This window comes from Bubalus bubalis, chromosome 6 (genome assembly GCF_019923935.1).
Source record: "Bubalus bubalis isolate 160015118507 breed Murrah chromosome 6, NDDB_SH_1, whole genome shotgun sequence".
Taxonomy (NCBI): Eukaryota; Metazoa; Chordata; class Mammalia; order Artiodactyla; family Bovidae; genus Bubalus; species Bubalus bubalis.
Window position 1 is genome coordinate 30,971,590 of NC_059162.1, and position 14,658 is coordinate 30,986,247.

At 46.5% G+C, this 14,658-nt stretch overlaps 1 protein-coding gene across 2 annotated transcripts in view; it reads left to right on the forward strand.

Annotated features, from left to right (window-relative positions):
• The window catches only part of ST7L (suppression of tumorigenicity 7 like), a 144,073-nt gene that overhangs the window by 104,246 nt on the left and 25,169 nt on the right, over positions 1-14,658 (forward strand). The window lies entirely within an intron of this gene.

Below are 14,658 nucleotides of genomic sequence, written 5' to 3' on the forward strand. Positions count from 1 at the left end.
GGCTTCCAGAGTACACCTAGGGTCTGGCCCCAACCGCTTCTCCAGCCTCAGTTTCTCCTGCCTAGCCCCTCATTCCCAGGTGTCTTTCATGCCTCTCTCCGTGATTTATCTAAACTATAAAGCCCTGGTGTAAACAACGCGCTGGAAACTGCCCAGCCCCTTCAACCCCAAACTCATTGTCAGTTCTTGGTTGGGGGGGAAGGGGGGTCGGTGTTAGAGACTCCGGAGTGTGAGTGGACAGGGCACAGCTGGCTGCAGAGAGGCTGCAAACATCCCAGAGACAGACATGAGGGAGAAGGGCTCAGGGAGACCTTTATCCCCTCTCCCCATCTCTCACCCCTTCACCTCACTTTCTGCGGCAGGGGGCGGAGTGAGTTCATTAATTCAGCAAATATTTATTCCCTACCATGTGCCAGACTGTGCTAGGCACATCAGTTAAACAAAGCAAAATGAACAATGTCTGCCTGTATGGAGTCTCATATTGGAAGAAGATCGACAATAACCAGTAAACATCATAAGTAAAACATACAGCATGTTAGACAGTGGTGAGTAGAGGGGGAAACAAGAGTTGTTTAGGGTAGGCCCCATTCAAAGCCTCATGCAACAGAGAGGATGCCCACCCCTGGGGGGAGGTAGGAAATGGGGGCTGGACAGGAATTGGATGGGAGTGAGCAAGGGGTGAATACAGAGCCCAGGCAGGGTCTGCATGCTAGCCACATTCATCCCTGCCAACCGACCTGTCCCCTCTCTTCTCTCTCAGTCTGGGAAGCTCCAGTCCATCCTTCTGTTTCCCCGAAAAGAAGCCAACTCTGTACTGAGCTTCCCTGAGAGGGGCAGGTGAAAGAGGAGTAGGCCCAGGCTCTGTCCTGTGGAGACCCCTTTCCTTCCACCCTTCTTTCACCTCCTCCCAGCCCAGCCCCACCCTGATGCTGGGCAGCAGTCTGCAAGCTCTGCAAGCTCTGGCAGCCTCTCCTAGACTCCCCTGTGTGCGGAGGCCTGGGTGTGACTCTGGCCCTGAGTTTATTTCTACATATGGGCCTGAGGTTGTGGGGTGGGGAACTGGAGATGACCACATCAGCCCTAACCTTGGGTGGACTCGCCCACATGGGTCCCAAACTCACTTACGAGGCCCCTTCTTTGGCTTCAGCTGTCTTCATAGTCAAGTGGGACCGTGTCTTGGCACAACATAGATGCTCAACTATTAAAGCATATTGCTGAACTGAGGGGGGCCCCAGAAACATCAGCAGCTCCAAGAGGGAGGGAAGTGGGTGAGGGGACAAGACGTTCCCCCAGTGCTTACAGGCTACCTCTGCCCTAGAGTGGACAACCAGGATGGGACTTCGCTCCTTCTCCCCCCTCCTCTCTGAGCCCCTAGGTCCCCAGGAGGAACCCCAGGCTGCAGGAGCCAGCTGACTGCAAGAGCTGCACTCAGCCACTTAACTAGAGAACAAATACGGAGTCAGAGAAGAGGTTTTCTGGGATCTGCCACTTTGGAGTTCAAATCTCAAAATAAACTTCCAGTCTCAAGGTCCTAGACTCTACTGGAGAGCTCAGCTCCTCACGCAAAGGCCTGTTGTGGGGCTTCCAGGCAGAGGGTCAAGGCCAGAGGCTCAGGCTAGCGCCTGACCTGCTCCTCCCTCCCACCCCCCACCCCTACTCCACCACAATGGGAGCCAGGGGAGGAGTCACCGACTTGGGAGTCAAGTTCTGCTCTACAGGGTCCTGCCTGGAGTCAGGTCACTCACTGAGGTCCTGCTGTGCTGTGTGCCCAGCCTGGCCAGGGCCTCCTAAATGACACCAAAGGAGTGAAAGGGTCTTACCCCCCAGGGTATTTTCACGCAAATACAATAAAATCATCTGAGGCCTCGGATGCTGGGCTTTCACTGCTGACCTCCCCTTGCCCCAGGCCTCTAGATTCCCTGGGGCCTCCAACAGGACTGCTTCCACCAGGATGGCAAAGCAAAACTTTCCTCCTCCCTCAAGGTGCACCAGAGCCTCCTGCCCTCTCTAAAGTGGGTGCCCCATAGAAAAGGGTCTCCCTCACCCCTGTACCTTACCCCCTGCGCCACTTCCCCCAGGGGGCCACTCAGAGCTAAGTGAGTAGCCCCTCTATTCTCAGCTGTGTGTGGCTGAATAATTTTAAATTTTGATTGGCCCTTGGATGGGAGAGGAGATGAGCTAAGGGGAGCTAGGGTGTGAGTAAACAGCTCTTTCTCCACCCAGGCCTGTCCCCCTTAAAGGCCCCCCTTCCCTGGGCCCCTTTGGCGATGACCTTCTCTCTTTCCCCGTGGGTGGGAGGTGGTGTGGATGGTAACGAGCAGAGAGAAAGGCCGAGAAGGGGCTGGGGGGAGGTTTGGATAGGAGTCAAGGAATTCCTGAGCCTGCTGCTTGCACAAGGGGCCCTGAGACGCCTTTCCTGATATTTCTTTGCAAACCTAGGCAAATCTCATTTGAAATGGGGCCAGGTTCACCCAGGCCCCTAGTGGCCCCCCCCATTTCTTCCTCTCCAGCCACCCCAGGCAGGTGTCTGGGGAAGAGTGGGGAGCTTGGGAAGAACCCAGGGGCTGTTAAGGGGTGTGGGGTGGGGATCTATGCTTTGTACACAGCCTGACCCAGCCTCTCCTTGGTATTTATGAGCTCCCAGGCGAGGCATGGAACGTGTCTCAAAGAGGCCAGGCCAAGAGGGCTTTGGAGGAAGGAGCATCCAGCCCCAAACCAGGGAAGGGGGTTTGGTGGGGCAGGGCTTGAGACCGTCTTCTTTCCAGCCGGTGATCAAATAGGGGAGTAGACAGCTCCCCTAGGGGGCCTGGAGAAAGGAAAAGAGAGAGAGCTAAGGGAGAAGGGGGAAGAGGAGGCCTGGGGAGGTGGAGCCATGGGGCGGGGCATGGGGGGGTGGCTGGAGCCTTTTAGCACTTTGGCTGTAATCAGACTGGAGCCAGGCGGTGGGCGGGCTGACAGCCATCCTGGGCGGGTGGCCCAGGTTCTGTGTGAGGCCACTGAGTGTGCTGCTGGGATCCTGGGTGGTCACTGACCAGCCTAACCCCAAGGGAGGGTGGTCCCACATTGCCCCCAGCGCCGCCCGCCCCATCTCCCTGTATCAGATAGGCTACGCTGAGCTCTCTTTCTCTCCCCACCACCTGTTCTGGGCCCCAGAACAATCTGGAAGTGAGATTTGCTTCCAATAGAACAATCTGCAGAGCCGGCTATCTGCCTCCCTCCCACTCTGCCCTCCTCGGTTCACTCTGCCTCTCTTTCCCAGTCTCTTTTCCGAGTCTCCACCTCTCTGGGTCTGTCTCTCTCTGGCTCATATTTCTGTCCTGTGTCTGTTCCTCTTGGTGTTTGTCTTCATTTGTCTGTGTGTCTATATCTAGCAGTCTTCCCTCTTCTGTCAGAAGCTGTCTCCCTATCAATCTCTGTCACTCATCTCTTGATTTCTGTCTCTCCATCTTTCTAAGAATCTGTATAACTGTCTCTTTCTTCAGCTTCTTTCACTTGCCTCATCTCTCTTTCTATGTCTTTTCTGATTCTCTCTCGCTCTGTGTCTGTGTTCCTCTCTACTTTTCTCGGTGTGTCTCTTTATTTCTCTGTGTGTCTGTCTCTCTCTTGCCCTCTGCTTCACACCTTCTGCAGTCCCTCCAACACAGTAAGTACCAAGAGCACTGAAAGAAATCAGAGTTTTTCCCCCCAGCTCAACAGTATGCATGACTCTGTAAGCCACTTTGCCACTCCTGGCCTCAGTTTCCTCACTGGTGAAACACATACGGTAGATATCTAGTTCCCCTCTGTCAGTCTTTATCTTTCTGCCTTTATCTCTGGTTTCTTGCAGCACAGCCCATCCTGTCTTCTGAGGGTTCTGCTTCTCTGCTATCTAAACTTCGCCCTGAAGTTAGGACTCCAGCCTCCTCAGATCCTGTCAGCCAGCAGGCCCCCAGAGGAGGATCCCTCACTTCTTCACCCTCTTGAACATCAGGGTAGACAAGGTCCCTTTCTGGGGCCATGTCTGGGATACAAACCAGATTAGCTCATCTCTCTAATCCTCTTTGTGCTGGGGCCTCTGCCAGGCAGGGACACCCACAGCGAAGAGCAAGTGTGTGTGTGTGTGTGTGTGTGTGCACTTGCATATGCGCAGATTCTTGGAGAAGGCAGAACCAAGGTTCTCCTCCTTTACTTCCTCCTGCCTGAAAAGCCCAGATTAAGCCCTCATTGTATAAGAAACCTCATCTGGCTTGAACCAAATCAGGGTTTTCATAATCCCAGTCGGTTCCTCTCCTTCCCTGCCCCCATCTCTTTTTTCTTTTACAGCCTCTTTAAGGCTCGAGAAATCATTCCAGCCATCCCCCTGTTCCTGAACAACCCAGGACCCATCCCTTCTACACATATATATTCTTCTCCAGTCATTTTCTGAGAAGGGTCTTTCCATCCCTTCCGTAAAAGTCTGGGTGTCTGGTCAGGGAGCAGGGTGTATGGGGGAGGAGGGGAGGCAAGCAGGTAGTCCTTGGATTTCACACTTGAAGTCAGAGGGAGGCCTCCAGCCCCCTCTCTGAAATTTCATTTGGAGAGGTCTTTCTTGGCTGATAAGATCAAAGCATTCCCTCTGCCAAATCATTACCTTATTTTCGAGGCAATTATAGAACTTATTGTATCAATTAGTCTGGTCTCCAGCTGCAGCCGTTTATCTCTGTCTCTCGTGGTGCGCTTGCCGAAGAAAGGGTCTGCCCAGCCCCGCGCAGCCAGCCAGGCCGGCGAGGAGAGGGCGGCCAGTAGGGCCGCGGCCCCGGGAGCTGTCCGGCCGCTTTCAGCGGGGATGGGGTAGGTAGAGAACCTAGCGGGTGAGCTTTTGAGGTTTGGAGATCCGGCCAGCTCCTCCTTGCGCGCCCAGCCAGTGCCGCAGGCGCGCTCTTTCCCGCTGACCCCACACCTGCACGCCCGATGTGGCTCAGAAGGACGCGCCAACACAGCCTAGCGCGCGGATGAGAGCCATCAGGCCAGACCAGGGCGCGGACTCCGCGGAGGAAAACGCTGAGCCGGAGCCAAGATGCAGGCCCCTTCCTGACTCTCGGGTGGGTGACTCATTCTGTGAGCCGTGCGCCCCTCAGTGGCGTTTTCTGGAAAGGCGTGGAGGCGTGAGTTTCGCCTCCGTGGACACTCGTGCGTTTCAAACTGGAAGAAAACCTTAGAAAGGGATGGGTGGCATGGAGAAGTGGGTGCCCCATTGGTGCGGGGACCGTGGCCTGCTTTGCCTCGGCCCGTCTGCAGCCTCTTCCTAAAGAACCATGCCCACACCCCGGTGCTGGGGTCAGGTGGGGGTCCCTTAGAAAAGTGTTTCTTTGAAACTTGTGATGCTTCTTGCATCACAATTTATCAAATTATCCAGGACCCCAAAGAGCTTTTATTTATGTGAATTCTATCTATTCATATTAAAAATTAAAATGAACGCAAGAGCCAAGTTGAAAGTGATCCCAGTGGCCAAGGGTTTCCCTTGTGGCTCAGCTGGTAAAGAATCCGCCTGCAATGAGGGAGACATGGTTTTGATCCCTGGGTTCCCAGGAAGATTCCCCTGGAGAAGGAAACAGCTACCCACTCCAGTATTCTGGCGTGGAGAATTCCATGGACTGTATATGGTCCATGGACACGACTGAGTGACTTTCACCAGTGGCCAAAGCAGGACAATTTGAGCAACAGAATAGTTTTAGATTATAACCCAAAGTATAAAATATGAATGAGTCCATACTGGTATAAATAAATGATTGAATAAATATATTGGTAGAAGAGACAGATCTCCCACACAGAAGAATTCCAAATAATTTACTTTGCTTCCTTAATGGAGGTGATGTCCCTGGTGGCTCAGATGGTAAAGAATCTGCCTGCAATGCAGGAGACACAGGTTCCATCCCTGGGTTGGGAAGATCCCCTGGAGAAGGAAATAGCAACACACTCCAGTATTCTTGCCTGGAGAATTCCATGGCGAGAGGAGCCTGGCAGGCTACAGTCCATGGGGTGGCAAAGACTGGGATAGGACTGAGTGACTAAAACCTTCATTCTTTACACTTTAAGGAGGTCAAGTATAACTCCCCATTCCTATGTGTGGGCTGCAGGTTGTGACTTCCTTCCAGAGTACGGAACAAAAAAAGAGGGTATGTGGGGGGTTAGGGGACAGGGAGTGGAGGAGGGAGTAACTTTACAGTGGAGAAACCTGACAAACCTCAGTCAGGTATCAAGATCAGCATCAACAGTGATAAGTTGCGTTGTTAGTTGAATCCTTGATACATGTGATGAAAATGACACCACCTCTGTGGTTTTCCTCCCCGTAACCCACACTTTCTTATTTATTTGGCATGTGGGATCTTTAGTTGCAGCATGTGGTGTGAAATCTAGTTCTCCGACCAGGGATGGAACCCAGGCCCCCTGCATTGGGAGCACAGAGTTTTAGCCACTGGAAAACCAGGGAAGTCCCCACGCTTTCTAAGAAAAACATCAGACCAATTCCATCAGAGGGATATTCTATGACATACCTGACCAGTAAGTACTCCTCAACTGTCAAGGTCATTCAGATACAGGGAGAGTCTCCCAGACTTCCCTGGTGGTCCAGTGGTTAAGACTTTGTGCTTCCAATGCAGGGGGCAGGGAAGTTCCATCTGTTGAAGGAGAACTAAAATTCCACGTGTCTCAGGGCCAAAAAATGTAAACAAACAAAAGCTAAGGAACATCCGAGAAACTGTCATGGCCAAGAGGTACCTAAGAAGTCATGACAACTAAGTATAATGTATCCTGGTTGGGATCCTAGAAAAGATAAAGGACATTAGGGGAAAACGGAGGAAATTTGCATAAGGTATAAGGTATGGATTTGAGTAAATAATGTGTCAATATTAGTTCATTAATTTTGACAAATGCGTCACACATTTGTAATGTAAGACGTTGATAATAGGGGAGACTGAGTGTGAGGTATATGGGCACTCTGTATTATCTTTGTAATTTTTCTACAACTATAAAACTTCTAAAAATAGAGTTTATTTTAAATGATTACAATATTTATATATTTTAATTAATTTAAAATTAATAATAAACTCAATACTTGCTAATATTAATGTCATGTTTTTATGAAAAATAACTATTGGGTTGGCCAAAAATTTCATTTGGGATTTTCCTTAAGATGTTATGGAAAAACCCAAGTGAACTTTGGGGCTAACCCAATATAATTTTCAAAACAAAAACAGAAGAATGGTATTATGTAACATTTTTGCAACTATCTTTAAGATCTGGCTTAATAGCAGGATTCTCATATTTGCTTCTACATTCAACCAGTTGTGATACTGCATGTCTTATAGCCTCTGAAAAACTCCACTGTACACTCAAGAAAGGTCAAATAACTCTTAGTATTATTATGAACCTCTTTGAGAACTGCCGCCTTAGCGATTTCATCCATTACTGTGACTCTGGATTCCCAATTCAAAATCCCTAGCTTTGAAACATCTCTACTGAGTTCTCTGGTCACATTTGTCACTATACCCTTGCCTTCCCCTCACCCTCAATTATCTACCCTTTCGACGCTTCGCAGTCCATGTCAGCATGATCACATCATTCCTCTGGTCACTGTAGCTCAGTGAAGTTAATGTGTGAAACACTGTGCTCCCATCGCGTGGTGCAAAATCACCGAGTAATGGGACAGTTGCCTCTCTCGATTTTCCTAGACAGCTAAGTGTCACAAACCCTAGAATGCTGCTGCTAAGTCGCTTCAGTCGTGTCTGACTCTGTGCGACCCCATAGACAGTGGCCCACCAGGCTCCCCCGTTCCTGGGATTCTCCAGGCAAGAACACTGGAGTGGGTTGCCATTTCCTTCTCCAATGCATGAAAGGGAAAAGTGAAAGTGAAGTTGCGACCCCATGGTCTGCAGCCTACCAGGCTTCTCCGTCCATGGGATTTTCCAGGCAAGAGTACTGGAGTGGGGTGCCACTGACTTCTCCACCAAATTTATAATAAATGATTGTTGGATGTATTGATTCCAGAATCAGAGCTCTTTCTTTCTGATGAAGTCTCCCTCTTGCCCCTGCATATCAGCCTGAGTTTCCACTGTGAATGATAACAGTCTGTGATTTAGTAAGTTTGATGTCCACTTTGATTTAGCAAAGATTAATTTCTCTCATTGCCATAGCCAGGCCAAAATACCCAATTTGGACAAGGGATACACCTTGAGGGCAGATTCCTGACTTCAGAAATTAGGTTTGGGGCATTCAGTTTCAGCAGAGATGTTTCCATCCACAGAATGCTATACAAACCACAAAGGCTGCCATCCCCTCACCCAAATAATGAGCATTGTTGGTCCCCTCGACAAATAGCTTTTGGGTTTCAGTCTCCCAAATGACCCAGATACCACCGTCATTTTTTGAGTCATCTTGTATACTTTTGTGCCTCAGATTTTATTATGTGGTTTTCTTTCAGTGTCTCTCCCATACGCTGTTCTGTTCCCAGAGCCTCTAGCAGTCCTTAGACCCTCTTCCCTGAGCTATCAGAGAAACCCCCACTGGATATGCTCAGGAGTTTCTGTGTCACCACTCAGGCAGTGGGAAACTAAAGAAGGTTATTAATGATGGAGCAGTGTGATAAAGGCAGACATCTGGGGAGAAGAGTCTGACTGCAGGCTGAGTTCGGTTATCTTCTTACTGATTTTCTGCCTGCTAGATTTAGCCATTTTCTTGTAGAGAGGTGTTTGAAGTCTTCCATAATGGTGGATCCATCTCCATCTATTTCTCTTTGCAGTTCTATCCATTTTTCCTGCATGCATATTTCCCTTTCCCCTGTTCAGTTAGGCTTCGAAAAAACACCAATAGTTTAGGCTCAAGTGAAATAGTTTCTCCCCAGGGCAGGTGTTCGGAGAAGGCAATGGCACCCCACTCCAGTACTCTTGCCTGGAAAATCCCATGGATGGAGGAGCCTGGTAGGCTGCAGTCCATGGGGTCACTAAGAGTCGGACACAACTGAGCGACTTCCCTTTCATTTTTCACTTTCATGCTTTGGAGAAGGAAATGGCAACCCACTCCAGTGTTCTTGCCTGGAGAATCCCAGGGACAGGGGACCCTGGTGGGCTGCTGTCTATGGGGTTGCACAGAGTCGGACATGACTGAAGCGACTTAGCAGCAGCAGCAGCAGCAGCAGGGCAGGTGTTAAAAATGCTCTGAGGGGTATAGACCAGATGGTAAAGTAGAAAGACCCTAAGCTCACCTCCTCTTCTGGGCACACCAAAATTAAAACTATTTGCAGAACAACTGTCGATGAGAATGACCTGAAGACTGACAAAAAAGATCTTCTGCAACTAAAGGTATAAAGAAGGAACCACAACCAGATGGGTAGAAGGGGCAGAGACACACAGTATAGTTAAGATCCACACCCCCAGGTTGGTGACCCACAAGTAGGAAGGTGATCACAACTGCAGAGTTTCTCTCTAAGGAACGAGGGGTTCAAGCACTGTATCAGGCTCCTCAGCCTGGGGGTCCTGCACTGGGAAGATGAACCCTGCAGAACATTTGGCTTTGAACGTCAGTGGGGCTTGCTTTGGGGAGAGCCAGCGGGTAACAGAATTCTCTCTTAAAGAGCACACACAATGTCTCACACACTCCAAGACCAAGAGCAGAAGTGGTCATTCGAAAGAAGAGCTCAACATTCAGAAAATGAAGATCATGGCATCCGGTCCCATCATTTCATGGCAAATAGATGGGGAAACAGTGGAAACAGTGTCAGACTTTATTTTTTTGGGTTCCAAAATCACTGCAGATGGTGACTGCAGCCATGAAATTAAGACGCTTACTCCTTGGAAGGCAAGTTATGACCAACCTAGATAGCATTTTAAAAAGCAGAGACATTACTTTGCTAACAAAGGTCCATCTAGTCAAGCTATTGTTTTTCCAGTAGTCATGTATGGATGTGAGAGTTGGACTGTGAAGAAAGCTGAGCGCCGAAGAATTGATGCTTTTGAACTGTGGTGTTGGAGAAGACTCTTGAGAGTCCCTTGGACTGCAAGGAGATCCAACCAGTCCATTCTGAAGGAGATCAGCCCCGGGATTTCTTTGGAAGGAATGATGCTAAAGCTGAAACTCCAGTACTTTGGCCACCTCATGTGAAGAGTTGACTCATTGGAAAAGACTGATGCTGAGAGGGATTGGGGGCAGGAGGAGAAGGGGATGACAGAGGGTGCGATGGCTGGATGGCATCACTGACTCAATGGACATGAGTTTGAGTGAACTCCAGGAGTTGGTGATGGACAGGGAGGCCTGGCGTGCTGCAATTCATGGGGTCGCAAAGATTCGGACACAACTGAGCGACTGAACTGAACTGAACTGAGACACACTTGCTGGTCTTGGAGAGCCTCATGCTGATCCTCCCTCCTGGAGAGGCAGGAGGGAACTGGAGCTCACTCTGGGGTTGTAGACACTGTGGCAGACGTTTTGGGAAGCTCATTCTATTACAAGGACACTGGAGCTGGCAAGCACCATTTTGGAATCCTCCTTCTAGCTTATTAGTGCTGGGACCTGCCCCCACCCAGCAGCCTGTTGGCTCCAGACTTGGATGAAAAAGAAGCGAAAGTGTTAGTCACTCAGTCATGTCTGACTCTTTGTGACCCCATGGACTGTAGCCCACCAGGCTCCTCTGTCCATGGGATTCTCCAGACAAGAATACTGGAGTGGGTTGCCATGCCCTCCTCCAGGGGATCTTCCCAACCCAGGAATCGAACCCACGTCTCTTACATGTCCTGCATTGGCAGGCAGGTTCTTTACCACTAGTGCCACCTGGGAAGCCCCAAATTTGATCCAGACTTCACACCATATATAAAAATTCCAGTTTTATTGAGAGATAATTGGCATGTAGCATTGTATAAGTTTAAGGTGTACAGCATAATGATTTGACTTACGTACATCCTGAAATGATGACCATAGTAAGTTTAATGAAAATCTATCATCTCATACAGACACAAAATTAAAGAAATAGAGAAAAAAAAGTTTTCCTAGTGATGAGAACTCTTAGTACTTACTCTGTAAACAACTTTCATATATAACATACAGCAGTATTAATTTATTATGTTGTATGTTACATCACTAGTATTTATTAGAAGTTTGTACCTTTGGAAGTTTGTACCTTTTTACCACCTGATCCTTCCACCATCCACCTCTGGTAGCCACAAGTCTGATCTCTTTTTCTATGGATTTGTTTGTTTTTGAAGTACAGTTGACCTACAATACTGTATAAGTTCCTGGTGCACAACATAGTGATTCAGTATTTCTATGCATTGGAAAATAGTCACCATATAAGTCTAGTTAGCATCTGTCGCCATATAAAGATATGGCATAATTATTGACTATATTCCCAACTGTGCGTTTCCTATCCACACTTGTTTATGTTGTAACTGAAAGCTAATGCCTCTTAATCTCCCTCACCTATTTCTTCCCTCCCCCATTCCTCTCCCCTCTGGCAACCACCCATTTGCTCTCTGTACCAGTGACTCTTGTTTCAGTTTTCTTGTGTTTGTTCATTAGTTTTGATTTTAGATTCCACATATAAGTGAGAGCATACAGTATTTGGCTATTGTAAATAATGCTGCAACAAATGCAGGGAATCATAAGTCTTCGATTTCTTTTTCAGTTTCTCCCAGCAGTGTTTTGTTGTTTTCAGTATGTGAGTCTTGCACATTTTTTGGTCAGATTTATCCTTAAGTATTTCATATTGTTGATGCTATTATAAATGGTACTATTTATTCATTACTATCTCCATTGCTAGTATAAAGACAAAAGATCTATTTTGTAAACTTGCTAAATTCACTTATTAGTTCTGGTAGCCTTTTGAGTGAGTGAGTTAAGTCGCTCAGTTGTGTCCGACTCTTTGAGACCCCATGGACTGTAGCCTACAAGGCTCCTCTGTCCATGGAATTTTCCAGGCAAGAGTACTGGAGTGGGTTGCCATTTCCTTCTCCAGGGAATCTTCCCAGACCAGGGATCAAACCCGGGTCTCCCACGTTGCAGGCAGACGCTTTACCGTCTGAGCCACCAGGTAGCTTTTTAGGGGGCGGGATTGCACGGCATGTGGGATCTTAGTTCCCTGACCAGGGATCGAACTCATACCTGCTTCAGTGGAAGCACGGAGTCTTAACCCCTGGACCACCAGGCAAGTCCCTCTGGTAACTTTTTAAAGAAAAATAGAATCCATTAGATTTTTTACTTAGACAATTAGGTTTTCTACAAATAGATACAGTTTTACTCCTCCCTTTCTAAGTTGAATGCATTTATGTCTTTTTCTTGCTTTACTGCATTGGCTAATACCTCCAGTATGATATTTGAATAGAAAAGTGGTAAAAGGAGGCTGCTGCTAAGTCGCTTCAGTTGTGTCCAACTCTGTGCGACCCCACAGATGGCAGCCCACCAGGCTCCCCCGTCCCTGGGATTCTCCAGGCAAGAACACTGGAGTGGGTTGCCATTTCCTTCTCCAATGCATGAAAGTGAAAAGTGAAAGTGAAGTCACTCAGTCGTGTCCGACTCTTAGCGACCCCATGGACTGTAGCCTACCAGGCTCCTCCATCCATGGGATTCTCCAGGCAAGAGTACTGGAGTAGGGTGCCATTGCCTTCTCCGGTAAAATGAGGCACTATAGCCCTATTCCTATATCCTATTCCTATATGCCCTATTCCTATATGCCCTATATCCAAAGTGTGACTCTTTGCGACCACATGGACTGTAGCCCACCAGGCTCCAAGCAAGAATACTGGAGTGGGTAGCCTATTCCTTCTCCAGGGGATCTTCCTGACTCAGGGATCAAACCCAGGTCTCCCACATTGCAGCCAGATTCTTTACCACCTGAGCCTAAAGGTCTAGCCATATTCCTGATCTTAGGGAAAATTATTTTGTCTTTTATGATTAAATTTGATGTAAGTTGTAGGTTTTTTTCTTTGATGTCCACTATTAGATTAAGGAAGTTCCCTTCTGTTTCTAGTTTGCTGAGTTTTTATCTGAAATGGATGTTTGATTTTGTTAGATGCTTTTTTCTGAATCTACTTTTCACTAAAAATCTGCATTTATTTTCCTCAAAACCAAATGCTTTGACATGATTACATTTAAAGACTAACCAATTGTATCAGACATTGGATTTACTTATTTATAATTATTCAATACAATAGATACATTTGAAAAATCTGGTTTTTTCATTGAGAGTAAACTGTATTAAACTTACTTTTCCTGAAGATACATTCAATAAATATATTCAGCAACAAACTTGAGCTCATAAGTCTTTGAAAATTTTAAGTAATCTTCAGTGATGTTGATCAGGAAATTCCTTCATTGGTGGAATCAGTTATCACCAGAATTGTACCACCTGGGAATATTGACATTGATCATATAGTTTTTATTTTTTGAACTGTTAATATGGTGAATTACATTGCTTGGTTTTCAAATGTTAAACCAATCTTACATTCCTGAGATAAACCTCATTATGGTTGTTTGGTTATTATGTATTATATTTTTATACACTATTAGATTTGATTTGATAAAATTTTATTAAGTTTTTTTTGAATGTTCATGAAGGAAGTTGAGTTTGTAGCTTTCTTTATCATGTTATTGCTTGGTCTCATAGAATGAGTTGGAAAGTGGTCTATCTCATCATTATTTTGGAGAAACTTCTGTACAATTATTATTTTGTCTCTTTAAATGCTTGTAGGATTCATAAATGAAACTATCTGGGCCTTGAGTTTCTTTTGAAGAAAAGCTTTAAAGTAAGAAATCAGTTACCTATTTATTCTTTAGGTAATTTGTGTCTAATTTGTGTCTTTCAAGGAATTGGTCATTTCATATAAGTTATTAAATTTATTGATATAAAATTTGTAATATTCCTTATTTTTCTTTTAAAATCTGTGCAGTCTGTAATGATGGCACCTCTCTTTCCTGGTGTTAGCCATTTGTGTCTTTTCTATTCTATTCCAATTACTCTGGTTAGAGGTTTGTCAATTTTATTGATCTTAAAGAACCAGCTTTTGGTTTCATTGATTTTCCTCTATTGTTTTTGTTTTCCATTTCATTGATTTCTGCAATTCGTTTTCCTCTGCTTATGTGTTTCTACTTAACTAACTTTAATCCTTTTTTTAAATGTAGACATTTAATGTTATAAATTTCTCTCTATGTACTGCCTTATCTGTATCCTGCAAGAATTGATATGTTGTATTTTCATTTATTTACAAATATTTTCTAATTTTCTCTGATTTCCTTATTGACCCATGGGTTATTTAGAATTGTGTTATTTTCCAAATATTTGGGGATTCTCCAGAGATCTTTCTGTTATTATTATTATTATTTTTGCCATGCTGCCTGGCATGTGGGATCTTGGTTTGGATTTATCCTTCCTCTTCGGCCTGTTCTCTCTTTCCAAAGGCCCAAAGTTCTGGATGACATCCTCGCTGGGGTGGAAATTTTCTGACCCCTTGGGACTGAGACCATTGGTAACAGAAGCCTAGGGCTTGCATGGTTCTGATGTGCCATATGCCGAGCAGCATCTGTGCCCATACCTCCATGACTGATCTTGTCAGTGCAGTACCTCTCCAGTCACTGTGATTCCATTTTTATCTTGTTCATCTTGTTTTGCTTCTTAGAGATTGCTTTAACTCATCACGTACTTCCTCCATGTTATCGTAC